Here is a 4363-nt window from a genome sequence, read left to right on the forward strand (position 1 = left end):
TATTTACAAAAAATAAAGCGCACGTGTCAACCTTTAACTGTACTATATACTGGTCTTCACGGAACTGGCTGACATGTAGCCTACTGTCTTGGAGCGAGATAAACTGTGGAAGTTGCAGCGTATTTGGAGTCTTAATCGGGGATAGCGTGCTCCTTTCCCAGCCATTGTGGCGTGCACGATAGGCTAGTCCCGCCTTGTGCTGTTCTGTGGCTTGTCTTTAGTGCAGGAGTGTCCCGTATGCCTGCAAAGGCTAAGCCGACAGCACTTCTCAGCGCGACTTGCAGAATGACAGACATATCGAGGAGAGCGAACGTCAGTCTGAGCCAATCCGTGGTGACTTCCTCCATTTTTTTTCAGTGGATGAGGTTGATGAGAGAATCTACCGCATATCCCGGCTGTTGGTGTTACTCTTTACTTTGATAAAACGTTTCGAACGGTCGGAGGATCGCCTGACACACTATTTGCAGCGGTAATGGATTTCCATAATATATCCACAATGGCATAAAACCGCATCTAGTTTTCTCGTGATTTTGTTCGGGGATATCATTACCAGTATTACACTCATCAAACTTCTTCAATTCTTCAATTAAGCTATACCATCGCGAACAGCTTCTTTAAAGTGAATAGCCTACATATAATCTATTCACTGAGCTAAATTGGAACGAGGAAACTGCCAGAGGAGGACGTGGGAGCAGCCTTTTCAATGACTTGGATGGAGGGCAAGCGCACAGCGCACTCACTCATTCTCTGGATTAACTCGGCTTGGAAGCAGAGCGAAGGGAAGTGCAAGGAAGGTGCAGCGCTGCAAAGGTCTCCCTACTAAGATTTGGTCCGAGTTTCTTGGCTACTTGGTCGCTCGTTGTCGCAAACGGCAGCCGTTCAGCTAAATAGAGCAAGCCGTTTTTAATGCGGAGGAAAGCCTCCAGTCTTGCGAGGCACGTCGACGGGTGGCTGGAGAATGGAACGGTCTTCAGCATTTCAATGGGCAACACAGGCGCGCTTTTATCCTAACGGGGATCTGGCGAACTGCGTAGGAATTTGAACTGTCTCAGAGTTAACGTATTTGGATTTTTCTACCGGAGCAAGGGAAAAGAAGAGGAAGAAGATAACTAATAGGATTGGATTCTGAGGGCTTCATAGTATACAAACGAATGGCATATCGCTTGAACGCGGAGGGGGATATGGGCAACACAGGCTTGGCTGAGTTATATGGAATGAAACCGAGCGCACCTTGCATCGAAATGATTTAATCGAAATCGAATGAGGCCAAGCAGAAAAGAAATATGGGAAAACATGAGATGTGAGAAGATTCGATTCCCCTGATCCTCGGTTTTCTGAGCAGGGCTGGCGTTCCTTCTTCAAGGTAAACTTTTAACATCAAAGTATTATATAGGCTATTGCTGTTTCATTGTGTAGTGTTGTAGGGTTCGGTTGTATGCACGACCGACATGAAGAAACATATTATGAGAGACTGCAAAGCGTATCACTGCTGGCAGCCCTAAAACACAACGTTCCTTTAGAAAACTGGGTGGGAATAGTCTAACCTGCAACCCAGGTACATTGCAAGGTCGTAACATGTTCAAAATAGCTTTCCATAGCATTTTACACCGGCGATTCCTTGCAGCATATACTCAATCCGTTATTAAGTCTGGGAATTTTTCCACACTTTTAAACTGTGATTGGCAGAAGGACACCAAATAGGCATTTCTGTTTTATTCAGTGGTATATATGTGTCGTTCTTCCTCTCTATTCGCAGGATGATTCTTGTGGTTTGCTTCTGATCTTGTCCAAGAAGGTGGTGTTGGTCCGGGGGTGCGGGCTATAAATTCTTCTTGTGATGGTTGTGTGAGTCGGGATTGTGAGCCGGGCGCACGGATTGTGTGTGTGCGTGCGCGTGTGTGTGTGTGTGTGTGTGTGTGTGTGTGTGTGTGCGTGCGTGCGTGCGTGCGTGCGTGTGTGTGCGCCTGTGCTGATGCTGGTAGTTAGTTAACATAGACAAGCCTTTGTTTTATATTGTGGTATTGGTTCGTCGACTATGAAGTGTTTTCTCCTATTATTGTCTTCAACCAAGTGCATGTGTGATAGGCGTAACCTGCAGAAACGTGATAGAACTGTGTCTTCCGCTTTGGCAGAGGTTCAAACGATCATAGAGAATTCAGGCGTCGTCCGGTCTTTACCTACTTTACAACGGGAATGATGAAATCTAAGTTGTTGCCAGAAATCTTGTCTCGGTTGTTAGGGACATATTATAGAAGAATTCTCTCAGCCATCTTGATGGGCAATTAATACACAGTTGTGTTCCTTGTTAGCCAGATGAAAGCAAATGGAATGCTTTGTCAATAAAATGGTTGGTATAGCTCACGGTATCCAAGGGCACAAAATACTGATACATTTCTTGATAGCAGCATTGTGAGACTTAATAAAAAAAAAAAAAAACCGCGATCAGTTTGCCTGCCCATTAACTTTCTAAAATATATAGTGGTCTAGCAGCTTGTGTTTGGAATGCGTATTGCACATTTTGAACATGTCACACCTCTACCCTTCCTAGTATGAAAGTACTACAACATAAATAAAGGTGTATTTGTGGGTACATCAACATCAAAAGTGTTAAAGGACTGAATCAAATTCACAATAAAGACATGCATTTGGTCAATTGTCAAGGAAAACATATAATCAATCGAAGCAGATATTTCTAAATAAATAAGTAAGTATTTTATTTATTTAACAGAAAATCTAAAATAAACACCCTTAACAAATTGACATGAGGTGTGTCATTTCTCATCTGACACAGATCGCATCACAATACTCAAATTTCAAAGGTCAGTAGAACAATGTCTCTAGGGCTGTTGAAGGCTTGCTTCTGGAAAGTAGTTTACCACTTTCACTCTATCCTATTATCATTGATGATTGGCTGATGACAAAAGGAGGTGTTGGATATACAGCTGATTATGGGAAAACTCAGTGGGGACATTCCATACTTGTCGTCCTCCTACGGAACACTTGGCTAACTGAGCTGCAGGACCGCTTCCGCTGGCTGGTGGTGCTATAATTCAATTTATGCTCCGCGCTGCAGTTGTGGGGAGTTGGGCAGTGTCGGCGGAGGGAACCGGGGCGGGGGTGGGAGCCGCAGTTTTTGCTACGCAGAGAACACAATACTATTAAGGCCATGTGGAAGTGAGCGCAAGCGATGACTCTCAGAGGTGCATCAAGTGCTATTTATGAAAAAAAGAGAGATAAGACATAAACAAAGACTGCCGCCTGTCTCTACCTCTCTCAGACGTCTGTCGCTAGGAGAGCGTTTGCCAGCTGGCCACGCTGACCGAATGCAGGGTCCTTGAGACTTGTTTAATTACACTTGCTAAGCTCCCCCCTATGACATTACAAGCTTGAGCCAAGGTGTCCAAGTGGACACGCACCAGATCAGATTGTGTCTCAGCACTGAGTCAGGCGCCAACAATAAACAAATTCATCTTCTGAAATTGCCACACCCTTTTTGACCACATAATGTGTCCTTTTCCCATTTGCAAGGTCGATCTTGATTGCTGCATAACTGATTGCTTGGTGCTGTCTCCGAGAGGCAGATTTTAATCAAACCTGACAACGAAGTAAACGAGCCTTTTGTGGATATGGGAATATACGAATTTGACCCTTCTGTAGGCACTTGGATGGCAGGACTTCTCACGCATGCTTTCTAATGCGCTTTCCTGGCACCATGTCACACTTGTGACAGCTGTGACTGTTGACAGATTTGGTTGACAAACCACTAATAGGCCCCGTCTCTGCACATGACCACTTTAGGGAACAAGCGACCCCGCTGCTTAGAGGGTGTAACCTAACGTTGCCTTGTTTACACATGAGTAATGCTAGTTGGGGTCCCTTTTCTTTGTACCCTGCATTAATATTTACAGTATTTTGGTGGTGTCCAGATGTAGGTATTGGGCTGGACGAGTGGCTGTATTTTAGTTAATTCGTACCGCTGTGAGAATAGATTGAAGCACTCGATCCGAAAAACGATGGCATCCAATTAGCACTGAAAGTTTTCTAAAAAGGATGCGCGTCAGAAGCTCCAGGTCGAGTTGCCTTTTGTGCAGCGCTGTGGCGCTGTGAAGTGCCGCGGACATTTTATTTCTGCCTGGAGACAGTCAGCACCGCGGACAGCTCCCGATTCACGCCTCATTCCCTCGTTGTCGTGGGCAGGACTTTTTACAAAAAGCCAGCGCCCGAACCGCTGCCATGGCAGGCTTTCTTTTTAGGTTTCGGCTCAGTGGTGAGGGAGCTCCGAAAATAAAGCCACCGCAGCGGCGCCACACAGAACAGCTGCCGCTGCAGAGAACACGAGGAGCACAGCGCTCCCCAAAGCAAA

At 45.5% G+C, this 4363-nt stretch overlaps 1 protein-coding gene across 1 annotated transcript in view; it reads left to right on the forward strand.

The window, feature by feature from the left end:
- The first annotated feature begins 433 nt into the window (after nt 1-433).
- Nucleotides 434-4363, forward strand: part of lrfn5a (leucine rich repeat and fibronectin type III domain containing 5a) — a 43972-nt gene continuing 40042 nt past the window's right edge. Inside the window, exon 1 of the mRNA XM_042073397.1 lies at nt 434-1363. The gene's annotated coding sequence lies outside the window, so the exon portion shown is untranslated. The remainder of the gene's footprint in view (nt 1364-4363) is intronic.

Source organism: Alosa sapidissima, chromosome 19, assembly GCF_018492685.1.
Source record: "Alosa sapidissima isolate fAloSap1 chromosome 19, fAloSap1.pri, whole genome shotgun sequence".
Taxonomy (NCBI): Eukaryota; Metazoa; Chordata; class Actinopteri; order Clupeiformes; family Clupeidae; genus Alosa; species Alosa sapidissima.